Below are 18301 nucleotides of genomic sequence, written 5' to 3'. Positions count from 1 at the left end.
CCTTAATTGAGATCAAAGTTTACATGTTTCAGGAACACTATTGTAAGAGTTAAGGTTTTTTTAAAAAAAGCATTCAATTGGTTAGAAAATATTTACTGAGCATCTACTATATATATTCTATATATGTGTGTGTACGTGTGTATGTGTGTGTGTTTGTGTATGGGTGTGTGTGTGTGTGTATACACATATATATGACTCTATTCCACACTCTGAGAATGTAGCAGTGAATAAGATAGGCAGTAAGTGCTCCTGGTTCAAAGCATTCCTTCTATTTAAATGGCTTCTAGGTTTGAGCCCCAGCCTTGTGAATTAGCTGCTGCAAATTAGACTGAGCCAAGGAGGTAAAAATAATGGCAATGGTAAGACATGGACTTTGGAGTCTCAGTAACCAGGGTTTGGTTCCTGGAATCCCTATATTGTAATGTTAGCCAAGTTGCTTGACCTCTCTGAGCTTGAATTCCCTGTGTTGTCAAATGAGGACACTGAGAGTGCCTGCCTTATTGGACTGCTGTGAGGATTAGCTGATTCAGGCCATTGAAAGTACATGGAACTGGATGCCACTCAACAAAAAGCAATTTCTTCCCTCCCCTGGTTCAAGTCCAAGTATCCTCAATGGATAATGGAAACATGTAAAGACAAGACACTGACGTGATCATTTTGATTTGTCCCTGAAATCAAAGTGGGGTTCTCTTTAAATTAGGTGCTCCACTTATGTTTGAGTCTTCTACCAGCGATGTGGAAGAATGCAAAAGATAACTAGCAAAGTGCCTCCTTGTATCATCCTTTAAATCATTTTAATCAGTGATGCTCTCAGAAGCATAAAGTAGAAATTAAAAAGTCACAAAACTGTGAGATACCTGAATCTATAAATGCCCACCAAAAAAATAATAATAAACTGCCATCATCCTCTACTAGAAACCCACATGAGAACCTGGTTACCGCTTTCTTCCCACAAACCTTTCTCGGTTTTGAAAATAAAGCTCGAACACTTTGCTTCCATTCAGCTCAGCAGAGGTAGCAGCTTAGACATAAAAGTGCAAACGCTGCGAAGGAAAAAAAAAAAAAACACCCGTGGCTGGCTGCCAGCTCTTGGCCAATCAGTCCTCACAAGGAAGGTTGCGTCAGAGACTTGCAGCCTGCTGGAACCTCTGCAGCTGCCTGAAGCACAAGCCTGGACCACCCAGGCCGAAGTGGACTGGCATCTGGAGAAACGCGCAAACAATGGAGAACGTTAGAGCCTGCATTTCCGCGCCAGAGATTCCGTCACTCGCCTTAGCCTGGACTTTGAGAAAGTCCTGGGCAAAGAAGAGATCCGGGATATGCTCAATGGCTCTACTATTAAATCACTGTCTCAGGTCAAAAGCATAACCCCCAGAATGGAAAAATATTCTCTCAGTGGAAAATCACCCGTCTTAGTGTTCACGGATCTAGTTTTCAACTGGTGTTGGGCTCTCACCCAGCGTAATTAACATCTTACCTGTGGGTGGCTGGTAGAATTGCTTTACACCTCTCTCATCATCCCAACACCTAAGGCTTCCTGAAATGCTTTATACAAACAAATAGGAAATGATGTTTTTAAAGATAGACTGTTCGGTCCAGGGCTCTCTGGTAGCCCCTCCGTTCTGCTCTCGGCAAATTAATTTTTCTAATTTAAATGTCAGAAAACAGGCCTACATCACTCATGGGCTTGCTCAAACACAAGCCATGCCAACTTCTTGTAATTACAAGGAGATACAATAGCGGACGTGGGGGAAGCCTAATTAAAGAGTTGGACCTCGCATCCCAGATGGGAAGCCAAGTACGTGGCCTTCTATCAGATCTGAATGGAAATCCTGCTCCGCGATGATGGATGTCTCTGGGAAACACACACCCTCCTAGCACCCAAAGGACAGATACTCAGGAAGGCAGAGGAGAGAAACATCCTGCTAAGACTGAAATTGGAACTAAAACCTGGGGAAAAACACTGATCACCAATCCAGACACTTGGATTTAATTGGTCCAGGCTGCATCAAGATTCTTTTTATTTGCAAGGTGAAACTAACAACAGCCAAGGTTGAAAAACCCTATAAAAGATTCCTGAGATAATACTCACCCCTGTAATGGAAAATTTAACTAGGAAGTCAGGGTACTGCGGCATGGTCAAGTAACTTACTAGATCAATCAGAACAAAACATAGCAATAATTTACTACAGTGCACTATAAAAGCTGACTTTGTTTCCCAAACTGACTGAAAGCTTCAAGAGGGTGTTTTATCTCCAGCTCTTAGGACAGAGCTCTAGACATAGTAAATGTAATGAAGCATTTGCTCAGTCAATAGAAAGATGCTCAGAAAACATCACACTGTCTGTATGTTTAAGCAGAAAGACTCAGACTTTATAGAAACATAAGTTTTCTACAATCCTATAAAGCATTATTCTCAATTTTTTTGTGTGCATGAGAAGCGTATTAAATATGTAGGTACCTATGCCTCCCCAGACCCAGGAAATTTCAGTTTGATTCAGCAGTAACTTTACACAAATTCCTCCAGTGCCTGGTACAACCCAGGAACAAAATAACAAAATGGCCCAATCTGTATATCTGAGATGAGTATCCACAAACAGCCAGTTAAATGCAGGTAAGAAAAGGGTCCTTTCATCTGAGTTTTGAAGCCAAAGTTGCATCACAGGTTAAAGGTACCACGGACATACATGAGTTGTGTGTTTCACTACAATTCAACATACAAAGAGAGTCACTCTTACAGATTTAAGATACATAGTGGAGAGTAGGGTGAATGGAATATTCCGGATTCTGTGTGGGATCCTTGGCAGTTAGAGGCAGTGTTTCTGGCTGAAAGCTACACTTTCTACTCAGTGAAGGGAATCCAGATGAGTTCCCTTCTAGAATGCATTGCAGAGCTCGAATTGAAGCTGCATTTCTTGTTACCTTAGAAGGCTCTGCAGGAGATATGTTTTAGGGAAAACAAGAAAGTAAGCAAGCTTATGCTAGCAGAAGAGATTGGACAATGCACCATGGCATAGAGTTCCAATATCTCTGCAAAACAGAAAGGTTCCTGCTTGTAGTTCTCCCTCCAAAGCTAGTATGACCCCAGGATTTAAAAGGGTTTTTCTTCTTCAAGTCACAGGCTTAGAATTAAACGGTGCCATTATACAGCCTCCATTCAAATCCTGGTTTAGTCACGTACTTGCTGTGTGACCTTGAGCAAGTTATTTAATTTCTCTGAATCTCAGTCTCCTCATTTTTGTCATGGGGAAGGTATTGGTAAACTCATAGAGTTATTGTGAGGATCAAATGTAATTTACCGAGTGCAGTGCTGGTACATGTTAACTGATAATAATAATAATTATTAAATTTATAAATATATTAAATAATTATATTAAATTATATATTTTATTATCATCATCATTATCATTATTTCATCTTCCTCACCTCCCTCTGGTCCTAGGCAAAGTTCTTTAGGCCCAATTGTCCAGGTACAATCCCTGTACTTGCCCTATAGTTATTTTATTTGAAGGTCTGATCTGTTTTCTCTGTTCTTGTTTGTACAGGAGACCACCCAGAATTGGCCCAGATGAAAGCACTAGGTTAGCTTCTGTAACAAATAAAACCCCGTATCTTAACAGCTTAACACTTTAAAAGCTGATTTCTCACATAATAGTCCAGAGCTGGTGTTCCTGATGGGCAGGTAGTTTAGTGATTAAGGTGATTAAGGGACCTGCTCCCTCCACCTGTAGCTCACCATCCTCTGGGCCTTGAAGGTTTTTGCACTCAATTGGCAGACAGGGAAATGGAGAACGGAAGAAGCCCAGGCTGTATCTTAAAAAGCCCTGACCCCGAAGTGAGCACCATCCCTTCCAGTCTCCTTCCATTGGTGAGAAGTGTCATACGGCCACACCTAGAATGGAAATGGGAAATAGAGCCTCTGGCTGGGCACCTTTCTGCCAACAATCGCTCCCTACTCTGCAAGGAGAACACTAACTTTTGGTGGGTTGTCAGCCATCTCTACCAAAGAGCTTTTAGCTAATTTGCAGGAAGGTTGAGGCCCTGGAAACCTTCAATTAAAAGGAAAGTTAGAGATCTTCTACAGCAACAAGCCACAATGCAGACCTGCCTCAAACATCCTAGAACAGTGGCAGATCACCATGAGAAACTTCTGAGCCATCTGTTGTAACACAGAATAAGTGTATGCACATACCTCATCAGACCTCAAACTCAATACATGTAGCTGACTGCAGCTCTCCTTTTTTCGCACTAAATGCACACAGCTCTTCAAACGTTCTTAATATGCCATGATTTTCAGACTCTTCACCATTTCAGACTCTTCTCTCCACTGAAAGCGCACCATTTGTCATGGTCCCAGAAGTATTTGACCTCTGTCAGATGAATATGATATTCCAGACACATGACTGGAGATCCCACTGAGTGTCATCTTTCCTAAATTATGCTAACCAGACTCCCAGTTCTTCCTTCACCTCTGGTTTCCTCTTTGTCCTACATTTTAATGTCTTTATTCACACTTTCTAAACCAAAGGACAGCTTTAGCCTCAATTTGTCTGCTCCCAGTGTCATCGACATTCCTGCCAGTCACTTTCTGGTCGATCACCAAATTAGCATTCTTGCATCAAATGCACAAGGGCTGTTCAGAAAGTAAATTTACAAAGTGTTTTTATGAAACTGATTTTAAGAGATGGCAAGTAATCCCTACAAGTATTTAAACAGCAGCTGATTGCTACTTTCCCACATAATCCAACAGATTCACACATTTGTCATACCACAGGATCAACTTTTTTTATGCCAGCTGAGTAAATTGCAGGGTCCTTGGTTATTAAATCAACTTCATATCCCATCACTGAACACAAAGTTTATTGAGTTCCAGGCTTGTTGCAAATAATGTCTTCAAGAGACAGAATGAATTTTGCTGGTAACTGGGGCACAGTGACTTTTGCACATCTTCAAGTATTGATTTGCTCAGTAATTTGTCCTCTGTGTGTTTCCAGGTCCTCGGGTTACACCCTTTTGCTCCCCTCTGCTCCATTTCCTCTCCAGGACTGGGCATGTCATTCTGATACACTTTCAATTAAAAATGTTCTGGCCATAAATTTAAACAAGTTGACCATGAAATCTTGCAGCAGAAACCACTCTTTTTTCTCATTAAAAAAATGGAAACACATGTTATAAAAGAACATTTAATGACATGGAAAAATATTCAAGATATATTGGTAAAGGAAAAAAGCAAATTTCTAAAATGCAAATGCAATGTGAATTCATATTGAAAAACAGAATGCATAGTGTGTGTGTGTATGTGTGTGTGTGTGTATGTGCACGTGTATGCTTGCATAGGAAAATTCTAGAAAGATATTCACCAATGTGTTAGCAGTTACTCTCTTTGGGTGGTGAGTTTTCTGGAGATAATTTTTTTCTTCTTTTTTCTTAACTATATTTTCAAAATCTTCTCTAACGGACATTAGAACTTTACTAAAGATAAAACTTAATGTTATTTCTCTTAAAATTTAATAAAAGTAGAAATACAACTCTAAACAATTAAACATCACACCACATGTCCAGAAAAGTAAAATTTTTGTATTCAGGGTCTGCATCACTATCTCTTTCCTCTGTGCCTTTGGTGCCTAAAGAAACATTGTTTTGAACTGAATGTTTGCATCCCCCCCAAAATTTATATGTTGATGCTCCAACCCACAATGTGTCTGTATTTGGAGTTGGGCCTTTCTGAAGGTAATTAGGGTTAAAGGAGATCATAACAGTGGGGCCCTGATCGGATAGGATTAGTGTCCTTATTTTTTAAAAAAAGAGAGAGACATGAGAAGTTCCCTTGTGAGCTTGCTCTCTCGCGTGCTCACGCGCGCGCTCTCTCTCTCTCTCTCTCTTTTTCTCTCTCTCTCTTCCCCTTCTGTCATATGAGAACATAGCAAGAAGGCAGCCAGCTACAAACCAGGAGGAGAGGACTCACCAGACACTGAATCTGCAGGCACTTTGATTTTGGACTTCCCAGCCTCCAGAACTATGAGAAAATTAATTTCTGTTGTTTAAGCCACTCAGTCTATGGTATTTTGTTATGGCAGCCCGAGCTGACTAATAAAAACATCGTGGTGCAACAAAATCATTTTTATTATCATGCATAAGTATTTAACCTCGTAGTTAATTTTTTGAGCAATCACATCATTTTGGTAACCCTCACCCATGGTTATCGAGACATGGAAGAGGTGGCAGTGCTCTTCCCCACACACACAAGTGAATTCCAAATGTTCCTGAACCACTTTTTCTTCTAGGCCTTTTGATTCTTCTCCATACCCAGCTGATGGACATTTCATGCTCATCGTTGGGACCCTGGTGGTTCACACACAGTCAGTTAAGAATTCAATAGGCATGTAGCAAACGTGGACAGAGCTGAGGACACACAGATGGTGGGGATAGCAGGGGAGATTTTTTATTGACTAATTGATGTAGAGGTAGAAATCAAAAAGGCAGGTGGAAATAAAAAGAGTGTGGAAGGTCCTTGATGAGCACATCCTGGTTAATGAAACTCAAACGTATTTGCTGTAGGGCAGAATGTAAATTCAAATTAAATCAAGCCCAACAGCTCAAAGCAAAACTCTTCCTAAAGGATCTCCCAGTGACTTCAAAGGTAGAGTTGGGCCATAGGGAAGAGAGGCAAAGAGGTCACGGAATGTGCCTCAAGTTTGCGTGGAGGCTACGGATAAGTACTTCTTGAACTTGAACTTGAACTGTGGAAGCTGCCGACCACACCTTCTGGGTCTCTGCCATCCCAGAGCACAGGGTGGACAGTCCTTCCTGCTCCCACACATTCGCATCCCTCTGAAGGCTCATTGTAACTGGAGTCACTGGGTGCATTCCTCCAGGCTGAGGGCTCCGGATGCATAAGTGGAAACAAAGCTCCTACAGAGCCTCCCTCTCTCCCTCTAGGTTCGGGAACATATTTCAACATGTCACTTTATTAGCAGCTAAACAACAGGGATGAGGGAGCGTGGCATAAACATGTCATCCCCACCTATTTTTCTGCAGAGTCAAAATTCTCCTATGATTGATTATAAAAGGCAGTTATAGGGGAAACTGTGTGAGTCTGCTGAATTAAAAACAAACAGTGAGGCACTCAATGGCGAACAGATCTGATGGATTAAAACGCACTGAAGAAAGACAGCTCAGGCGATGCCTGAATAGACCAAGTCAGAATGAGAGGAAATTCGGCCTGCAATTTCCAGTCAGGAGAAAACTGGCAAAGCAACAGAATTTAAGGCTCCCTCAGATTTACACTTTATCTGCTAATTAGCATTAACATGCGTGGTAGAGGTATCTCACCAGCTTGTGGCACAATAAAAAAACGGAAGGTGTTATCACCACAGAATGTGTAATTACTTTAAGCACTGGCTGAAAATTGCAGGGTACTTCATTTCAGAATTTGTATATATTTAGTGTTAGAGATAAACTTGTTAAAGTATATCTAATCTAATTTTATGTTATAATTCCTGTTTAAGATAATTTTAGTGTCAGCAAGCCAAGGGCTGAAGTAAATACTGCCATCAATTGTAATACATTAAAATACCGGAGCAATACATCCATTCAGCCGTGACTTGACTCGCTTATTGTTTAAAGACAAAAAAAAGAAAAAATCTCCGATTACATGAAAATGAGAAAGATACCCTGTTGGGTTGCTTCTACCATGTCAGGTCCTACAGCTAATGGAGTCTGCCAACAAGAGACTCCGTCCTTCAGCTCCTTGGAAATGTGAATCCCTTTTTAAAAGAACTGTGGAAAAAAAAACAAAAAAATAGAAAAAAAAAAAAACCCAAAAAACTGTAGATTTCCATTTCCCTTAGGTAGAATTTATTATTTTTGTAAGATCTCTTTAAATTGCCCTGTACCTCCCCACAAGGGAAATGCATTAGGACAGATTATTTGGCTTTAAATCATAACTAGGTTAATATTTGTTTTAACTTTTTGAGTTAAGACCTAGTTTAAATTCCTGCTTAAATTGTTAAACAAGACAATTTGGGGCTATGAAAAGGAAACTATACCATGTTTTTCAGTAATATGATACTATGGCAGAGGCTACCAAATCATGCAAAAGCGATTTCTTATTTTCCTACTAAATGGGGAATTACAGCTAGAGCATTGCCTGCATACAGACTGTTCATTTTTTAGCAGCATTCTGTCAAGCCAACAAAACTTGGAAAGATATGGAGATAACACTGCCTCTGAGAAGGGAAAGCTGGATCTAACACTATTTCTGTTCGATAACTAGCAATTTCTCTGCCTTTTTATGCCCTTGTCTCTCCAGAAGAGGAACAAAAAAGGATATACAGGATGGTATGTTTCCTAATATTGATGCTACTATTCATATAGTTTGTGTTTATAAGACCTAAAAACCTTTGCAAATTTTCTCTCACTTGTCTGCCTCCTGTTTCCTTGATAAAGGATCCCAGGATCCCAGAGGATGTATCTTACTATGATTCTTTTGGAAAGAGCCTTAGGATTTTAATGTCTGCCCACTGGCCTCCCTGTTGTGTGAAAAATGGTAGAAGCTAATGAGGCCTTGCCTGACTCGGGCCATCTCGTAACACTGATGGATTGGGTCTCCAAGAGCCTCCCTACATGTTGCAATAATTAAACCATATAGATCGAAAGTCTTGAAACCTTGAAATTCTTTGCCTGGGGAAGCAACCTCACTCAGCACATCCAAAATACAACTGGATTTTCCTTTTCATGGCTGCCTTTAAACTTGGGAAATTGATATTTTATATTTAATGATTCCTAGTGAGAGCTTTGCACAGAGCTCAGCATATAAACAAAACGCAGGCCACCCTATGATGTGATGGGAGTGGCCAGACTTGAGGTCTTCCCTGATGCTGAGGAACAGGAACAGGGAAGCAGAAGTTTGTGGGGTTTACTCTAGTGGCCAAAAGCATTGAACAGAGGTGTGGGCCCTGCTGCTCTGGCCAAGGACCAGTTAAGTATTTATAAGATGCTGTATTTATCCGATTCTTTCTACGGCTCCAGAAGGTTTGGGAAGGAGGGGACTTTTCTTTCCCGACCTCATTTCTCTCCAGTTGAGCAGTGCTGTGATCTGTGACGTGCCCTCAAACAGCCATCCTTGGTTCTGAAGTTGTTTCACCTCAAAAAACCTGTGTGTTCCCCATTCTCTTGTTGTATGGGGAAAGCATTTGGAATCTTGCTGAATGAAAGCAACTGAAGACAATTTGAAGTCACCATTGTCCACCCCATGTGAAAACGAACCCTCTTCTCCAGCCGGCAGCTTCAACGAAGAATGAACTTGACTGTGTTGACCTGATGCTGAGATGTAATTTTAAGGCCTTTTCTAGGGATGCATTTAGATGAAAAAACATTTCCGAAATAAGACTTTACCACGATTCATAAGAAGCGTGAGCTATTTGCAGTTTTTTCATCCAGAATCTTACCTCCTGCCTTGCCCTGTGGCATAGCCTGGAAGCCTAACACTGAGCCTTATCTTGGCCAACCCGACATTAATCCATGAAAAGGGAACTAAAGGGATAAGGAAAATTCTGCCACTGGAGACCTCCTGGGGTCCTCCTGTGGCAGCCGATTCTGCAGACTCTCTGATGTAAACACTCACACGGCTTTTCTTTCCTCTCACTCAAAGCAGTTTCCATTTTTGCATTTTGGTTGATAATATAATTTATAATACTTTTATTACTCTAATTTACTCTAATTTGAAGTGTTACTTAAAATTATTTCTGTGAGCCCTTAGAAGAGCTTCATAGCCTGACCTTCAAAAACTCACTGTACAAATGTCAAAGTTGAAGTCCAGTGATTTATCAGTCAGGAAACAGGCACACTCAAGGCATACTCCAACAGGGAACTTGAGGAGAGCTTTTAGAAAGAGATGGGCTACAAAGATGCAGGAAGAATTCATGTGAAGCCCACTGGAGCTCTCAACAGCCAGGAGCTCATGCCACCCTTGGCTGGTGGCATGAACTCATCCAGAGCTGTAGGAAAGCGCCTTCTCCTCCTCCACACACAGGAGCTGTGGTCCATAGTGGAGAAACAAAGAATGGACAACACAGCAGAAGGCAGCCAGAGGAATCAACGCCCTGAACACACTCTCCTGCCCTACCCTCTCCTGCTGCCGCCTCCGCAGGCCAAGCTCAACTAGAAGCCAGAAGGCAAGGGAATCTGGATGCTGTTCATACACATCAGCCTCCCAGGGCCCAGAGCAGGGTGAAGGAGGTGGAAGGTGGATCTGGAGGGGCAAACAGAGACTGCCCAGCACAGGTGGGTAACTCAAGTCACTTAACTTATCAGAAGAAATGCTTGATGGAAACAAGCAGGCTTCTCATGAGTTCCTGGACTACTGTAATGTCCACCAGTAAAACAAACTCGTTACCACTTTCCACTTCTTATGGATTTTCATAATAGTCCTCAGAGGCCAGCAACTACTGTTAACTACTGTTGTCACCAACATCTTAATAGAAGCACATATGTCCCGGTTGTACATATGTCCAAACACGTTAAGTGGTCTTTTAAGTACCTTTTATCAAGAGCTACTTTTACAGGCTCTTAATTATTTCCTGATAGTTTACATGTATCTTTATGACAGTGCCTTGTTAACCATGCATTATAAGGAAGTTCTATATCTTTGTGATTTCAGGCATGATTTTATCATCCTATAGTTTTAGTAATAAGGCCTATTTTTTCTCATTTTTTTAGTATTACTCTCTGAGTTTGTTTGTTAGACATCCTCTCCCCTACTTTGATGCTTTGCCATATGATCAACTAACTTTCTCATTTTCTCCCTGTCCCTGACAACCTAGGTTAGATCTACCAAAGACCATTTTTTCCACTCTTACTATCAGTGACTCTTCTGAGAAGATACTTCTGCAATCAAAGCAGTGACATATCTCCTCTTATGCTGCATCTTTTTGCTTTTAGCTTAAAAATCAGAATCAGGGATATACTGTTGATTCGACCTATAATTTCAGCCTGGAATGGCTTCACATTGTAGATGTTGAGTAACCCTCACTCAGACTCACCTGGATCTGCTCTTTGAACTGTATTTCTACATCTGAGGGGTTAATATTCTTAGTGGATAAAAGTAATTCCAATTTCCTCATGGGCAATCCTTTAGTCAGTAAAATGGGTAATTTAAGTTACAATAATACACATTTTTTTCTGTAGTACTTGATAAAGCTATTTTAATTTTAGATGAAAAAGAATGTGACCAAGAAATATTTTTATTTTCTCCAGAATTGGACTTAGTACTATATATATATATAGAATCCCAGTGTCATAGAAAAGTGGGAAAATATCAGCCTTGGAGTCACAGAACCCTGGGTTTGAGAACCCACTCCTTTGCTAGTACTCATGATCTTGGGCGAATTATTTAACCTCCAAACTTCCTTTTCCTTGACTATAACCTCATTATATGAATACCTGGTTGGTGGTAGATTTTTATGTTTATTAAAAGGGATAATGAGAGTAAAATGCCTGGGCTGTGATACCTAATAGATATTAGTAACTGTCTCCCTCTGGTTTCTTCCTCTCTCCCTACACTGATGCCCCATGTTGTTCATGGTGGTACCTGCTCTAGACCAAGTCCTCAGCCTGGGACTACCTGCCCTTTGCATTACATAATCCCCTATATTCCGTTCCAGCCCTCTCTTTTACTCTTTCTATTTGTTCCTACTGCTTTTTCCTATTCCCTTTCCCCTTCCCATGTCTATCAGAGCTAACAGAATTGAAGACCCATAGACTGGTCAACTAATGTAAACATGTGACCCAAGAAGGAATAAGATAAGAGTGACTGATAAAGACTGTAGAAAACTGAGAATGTTCTGTCTAAAAATACTCAAAACACAACACACACACACAATCTGCAAAGCAAAATACATCAGCCAGTTGAATTTGGCGTATGGGCAGCCATCTTGTGTACTTGCCTTCCAGAAGAATCCATAGATAATCATTGTTCCCAAATCTCAGGTATCGTTGTGCTGCTGATACCCGAATTTGAATTATAATTATGAGAAGTTTTCTTATAAAACTCTCTTCCAAAAGCATTTGCATATGATGTATAAGAAATGGACCCCTTGGTGGATATGCAAATGTAGTAATCAAGGTTTATGTGCTTATTTATCTCCACCAAAAGAGCTGTAGGTACAAGTGGGTGCCTTGCACAGTGCCTGTCAATGTAATCATTCTATAATTATTTCTGATAAATCAATAAAGCCAAAGAATCATTAGAGGACTCCCTCTAAGGGCAATATCAACAAGTTCTTGGACAAATGGATTTGGAGTGTGGCTACTAGAAATGGGTTGGTTTCTTGCTCAAAGATTCAGTGCACTCTGGGATGCAGCGAAATGATGTCAAGTTCTATAAGCAGCATCTATAATTACAAACTCAGAGCCAGACTCTTACATGCGTACCATGTGGAAAGGAATGTGGGTCTTACACCTGTGGTGTTTGCTTTTTTTCAGACAAATATGCAAACTGATAACAAGACCATCTGCTTCTTCATCCTTAGATATAAAAAATGACTACACATGCAGAGAGCTAATCATTTCACTCCCTCTAACTGCTTGTCTGATTTCATAAACATCTTTGTTCATTTTAATAACGATTGCTTTAGAATTTTCTGATCCTCAGCTTTGTTTATATGTTCTTAACCCCCTAATAATGAAAAACTATCAAGTGAATTTCTTCAGTTACAACTTTAACAACAATAACAAAAAAAGCTTTCTTAGAATTGAAATCCAAATTTTCATCCTTCCATTATGCTGCTTTACAGGAATTATGGGGGCTAATATTTGAAGGCTCCAAATGCAAACAGATGAACAAGGATGAATCAGGATTTCTGACAAAGTTAGAACCCTTAGAGAGAAAGCCCTGTGGCCACTTGAGCTTGCTTCATTTCTTCACTTGGCTTTTGCCTGTTTGGAACTGCTCCAATTCTGCCTACAATTCCTGCCATCTTGAACCAAAATGGCGGCAGCTATCAGCACAGCCAATGTCTTTGACCTTCTGCTCATCCCCAACTGATTACAGAAGAAGAAATCCCCTTTGATATTAGTTTTAACAAGACTATATTGAAATTTTTCAAGAGGGGATCTTAACAGGAAACCAAGAGTAAAGAAAACCAGTAGAAAAGTATAGACCTCAAAACCTTTGCAGAACACACGAGTGTTAACTGAAGCTAAGTGTCATAGCCAGGCATAGCTGGTGCAACTGGTGAGACACCCACCATCTGTATTTCTTCCTCACCTCCGCCCTATCTATTAAAGAGTCTGACATGCAGAAAGGAATAGAGTTCTGGAATCCTGTAAATTACTCCGGCTAAGCTAGTGATGGCGGGCCTTTGGTTAAGTCAGGTTAAGAGATTTATGTTTTATGTTTATTGTCATTTTCACTTAGTTTTCAAGCCCATATTACTCTGAAAATAAATGTAAACCTTACCTTTGTTAAAATAAAGGAGAAGGGAGCTCCCGGTTCAGAGAAGAGAAGGAGTAGGATCCATCTAGAGTGGTGGTCTGCAAAATGGATCCATTCACCCTAGGGGGTGATGCATAAGGAAACCTGAGAACATGTATGTTTGCTTTATTTTATGCCTTCAACAATTTTCTTAGCTTTTTCTTATGTTTTAAAACATATGTAATATACAATCCAGTGGAATATGTATATAATGTTTAAATAAACACCCATATGTCAGTTTGGAGACCACTGACCACAAAGATCCATAATGTGGTGGCTTCCAGGGCAACTCAGGATCCAGGGGAAATTGTGTGGAGCTAGAACAAATCAGAAGGTGAAAACCCCGGCAGGAATGAGTCAAAACACCTGACATGCTGGTCACTTCCCTTCTGGTGTTTCCTTTATACCACATTTCTGGCCTCTGTATGACGACATCATGTTAAGGGCACACGCTTTGCGACCAGACAGACCCTCCGTATTTTCTCTGTGAACTTGGGCAAGTTCCTCAAATTTTTACACCTAATTTTGTTTCTATAAAAATAGGATTTGTGATACCTATATCATGTGGGTTATTGTAAATACTAAAAAGATAATGTATTGATGCATAAAATGCTTAACATATTGCCTGGTATGTAGTGAGCTCTCAATAAACGATGCTGCATTTTTCTTCCTCTGACTCAACCACCATCACCCTTCATCTGACTTCAGCTGAAGTCAGCTTAGTCATCACCCCTTTCGAAAACCAATTTCAATCACCTACTGACCTTCATCGTCTGTGCCATCCTGAAAAGCCCTAGTGTAGCCCCTATCCACATTATACTGTCATCTTTGATATTTGTCAGTCTTCTTTCAACCTACTCATTTCTCCCACTGAAGCCACCAGATTGGTTTCCAAAAGGGCTAGATCCATGTCATTTATCTCTGAACCGGCAGCACTTAACCGGTGTCTGATACCTTATGAACAGCTTAATGAATGATGGCTGAATGAATGATTGCTGAATGAATGAATGAATAAATTTGCCCCAGTTTCTTTATCCTAATTTTTTTTCCTGATCCATATGGATCACTGGTCCACTATTTTACTATTTTCTCCCTGCATGTTTCATCACTGCCAAACTTCCTTCCTAGTTCTGAGCCATCTGCCCGCCGGTGAGAGTGGTGGCTGAACAGTTTTCACTGAACAGGACTCGGGAGCAAAAGCAGGCAGCTGTGATTGGAACTCATCTCTGTCTTTGAAACCTAAATGAAGCTATCATTGGCAGGATCCAAGACGTGGTGAGCCTTGTTCATGCTCAGACCAGCTTCTGTCTTCCCTACAATTGTAGGCTTACACATTATATAATACACGAGTGACAGTGGAACTGCCATATTCTCTCTGAGAGCAATCCAATTTGTTTACCATAATGAAGCTGTGTCATTATCTACTGATTTCACTTTGTGGGAAAATTATTTCCTTCTGCAAGATCTCTGTCACTCAGAGGATTTTAAAAATGTACTAGTCATGTGTGGGAAAACATGCAACCTAAGTATTTTTCTTCCTCTAATCAGTTCTTAGGGCAAAGTGCAACTTGCAGAACATCAGTGAGGAGAAGAAACTCATCCGTATGAAGAGAAACTCCTCCCCCTAAGTTGAGGGACTAGGGGAGGAATGGTGTAGGGGAGCTGGTCGCTTCCATACAATGGACAGACAAGTGCCCATCTCCCCAACTCCCCTCCACTACTGCTCTGACCATGGCCCTAACCAGATGACTTTAAGCCTGGACAAGGGTTGATCCAACCAAAATGAAGCTCTGAGGATGGCTTATCCCTAAATCTTACTTTTAGGAACTCACCACGAACCTAAGTTTCTAGAATAATCCTCCATATCCCCCAACCCTCACAAATATCAATAAGGTTTCCCTGAGTGAATAGCCTTTTAACCCTAAAAAAATAGTGATTTCTGCCCATGGGGAGAAAAACTTTACTTCAGACTTACCAAAGTACCATGTTGATTACAACTTATTCATATTATTTAACAGCCATGTTATAAAGAAAACAGAGTTAAAATTACCACTTGTCACCAAAGGTAGAATTTTGCTGATATTTTTGGTATGATTGATGATTCTAATCATGCTTGTTTCATGGGGAACCCTCTGAACTAAAGAAAAGATTTTGTGAAAAAAATGTTGATGACTTATGGTGACTTTTAAATAAGGTAACACAAGAAAAAAAGAGAGAAAAGTTGAATATGCATAACATTCTTCAAGTGTTTTACTCTTTAAATGAAAACTATTCTGTGAAGATTAGATAAATAACAGCTTCAGTAAAATCAACAAAGAAATGAGCAATACATCAAATGGAAGTTTCTTCACTTTACAGAGAAGTCACAAAATCTGCTCCATTGGGTAAGTGCCAAATTCTTCCCCAACTTTTCCCAAAGTTAATAAACTATAAACTGCTAGGTATTCCAAAACTGTAAACTATGGAACTAAAGTGAATATTTCTACCCTGTACGTGTGGGTTCCTTGGGCTCTTTCCCCTCTAAGGCATGACTGTTTTGGTCATCCTAAACACATTTCAATGTTTTTTAACCCAAAGAGATAACTGGCTGCTTTTGTACATATTTGTTCAAGAACAAACATTAGCTGGCATTGCAATACTGCTCTGATAGTAGATTATGCATACTACTACTTGCCAGAATAGTTTCACTGATTACACATGCATTTATAGATATACACATATGTGTGTCTATACACAGACAAGTAGAATTTTATATAGAGAGACTCTGTGTATAGGAAAAGGAGAACTTTATTTGCTTGTGAAATGTGCCAAAATATTAAAATTAGATAATTCAGCCAAGTTCTTTACAGTTTTGCCTGAAATAACTTTTAAAATTCATGCAAAGTTGATTCACTTTCTTGAGAATCTCAAAAGAATCCTGAGTCAATCGCAGTTTCACAATCTATTTGGTCCTTAAGAATGCAGTAGAGGGCTTCCCTGGTGGCACAGTGGTTAAGAATCTGCCTGCCAATGCAGGGGACACGGGTTCGAGCCCTGGTCCAGGAAGATCCCACATGCCACGGAGCAGCTAAGCCCATGCGCCACAACTACTGAGCCTGTGCTCTAGAGCCCGTGAGCCGCAACTACTGAAGCACGCGTCCCTAGAGCCCGTGCTCCGCAACAAGAGAAGCCACCACAATGAGAAACCCGCGCACCGCAACGAAGAGTAGCCCCAGCTTGCTGCAACTAGAAAAAGCCCATGTGCAGTAACGAAGACCCAACGCAGCCAAAAATAAATAAATAAAATAAATAAATTAAAAAAAAAAAAGAATGCAGTAGAAAGAAGAGGAAGAAGAAGAAGGGGGGAGGGGAGAAGGAGGAGAAAATGAGCCACAGAAGGAAAAAACAAGTAGAAACGAATCAGTGCAAATTTACAGTAAAAGGAAATTATAATATTTCTTAACTGTCTTTTTTTTTTTTAAATATATTTATTTTATGTATTTATTTTCGGCTGCGTTGGGTCTTTGTTGCTGTGCGGGTCTCCTTGTGGTGAGCGGCGGCTACTCTTCGTTGTGGTGTGTGGGCGTCTCATTGCGGTGGCTTCTCTTGTTGTGGAGCACGGGCTCTAGGTGCGCGGGCTTCAGTAGTTGTGGCTTGCCGGCTCCAGAGCGCAGCCTCAGTAGTTGTGGCACACGGGCTCTAGAGCGCAGGCTCAGTAGTTGTGGCCCAGGGGCCCAGTTGCTCCGCGGCATGTGGGATCTTCCCTGACTAGGGCTCGAACCCGCGTCCCCTGCATTGGCAGGCGGATTCTTAACCACTGCACCACCAGGGAAGCCCTCTTAACTGTCTTGATTCTCCTCTTTGCTCAGAGAATTGGGGACCAGGTCTTTCTGGTTCCCTACAATTCACCTAATTTCCTAACACAAACCTTATTTGAAGGAACTGACGCCCAGCCATTAATATGTCATGAAAATGGGGCTAGTTGGATTAAATCCCAGAAGGTATTCATACTCCACATCACCCCACATTCTCCTTGAGAACTTCCCTCGTCCCTGCTACTCATCTTTCCTCTCCAGACTTTCATCACACACTTTCACCTGGTTTATGATGTTTCCCATCTTACTAGGTAGGAATTATTTTTATATATGTTGCTCCAACCGGACTAAGGGAACATCCCACTTGTAAAATCTGGGTCGTTTCAGCTTTATAAGACGTGGAGCAGTGTCTGTCTCCTTGTAGGAGCTAAATTAATGCCTACTGCATTAAGAAATTAATATTATTAAAAAAAAAAAAACTGGAACTGCAGCTGACATCTATGTCTTCAGGTGGTGTGGTCCACTGAAGTCATTCATTGCCATCAGCAGCTGCGGTTCTGTGATGCTAAAAGTGAGCCAAGGATCAGTCAGGATTTCAGTGCTGACTAATACATTTTCAGTACAGTTGAAACTGCCCTATTCTTTGATAGCAACATCCTTCCTCATGTCAGTATCTTCATAAATTAGATTTTACCTGCCCCAAATGAATTATACCAAGAAAGACCATTGTCATTGATCAGTTGTTAGAATAAAAAAACCAGTGCTACAAGAGCTGTAAATAGAGTACATTAATCTATTCACTCATTCATTCCATTGATTATCCTTCTGTTTGTTTCTTTGTTTATATTTGTAGTAATCAGGTGCACAGAATTGCATCAATCTTAATCCTCAGTTCATAACATGCCATCATCCTTGTCTCATGCATGGCTCTATTTCATCTACTTTTATTGGTGGTTTGTTCTAATAACGCATGAATTCCCGTAATCCCAACATTCAACCACAGAACCAGAAAATTTACAATAACTTGTATCTA

General features: G+C 40.6%; 1 long non-coding RNA gene across 9 annotated transcripts in view; it reads right to left on the bottom strand.

The window, feature by feature from the left end:
* LOC309615173 overlaps positions 1-16917 on the bottom strand; it is a 71399-nt gene extending 54482 nt beyond the window's left edge. For 6 of the 9 annotated variants that reach the window (XR_014236574.1, XR_014236575.1, XR_014236576.1 and 3 more), the window contains exon 1: positions 958-16917. This is a non-coding gene — a long non-coding RNA (uncharacterized lncRNA). Of the gene's footprint in view, positions 1-923 lie in introns of all 9 variants that reach the window. The other 3 variants (XR_014236573.1, XR_014236580.1, XR_014236581.1) reach the window with 3 other exon arrangements.
* Positions 16918-18301: the final 1384 nt, after the last annotated feature.

Source organism: Balaenoptera borealis, assembly GCF_965194805.1.
Source record: "Balaenoptera borealis genome assembly, chromosome: 17".
Classification (NCBI taxonomy): Eukaryota; Metazoa; Chordata; class Mammalia; order Artiodactyla; family Balaenopteridae; genus Balaenoptera; species Balaenoptera borealis.
Note: the sequence above shows the minus strand (reverse complement) of the source record. Positions and strands in the feature narration are given on the sequence as shown.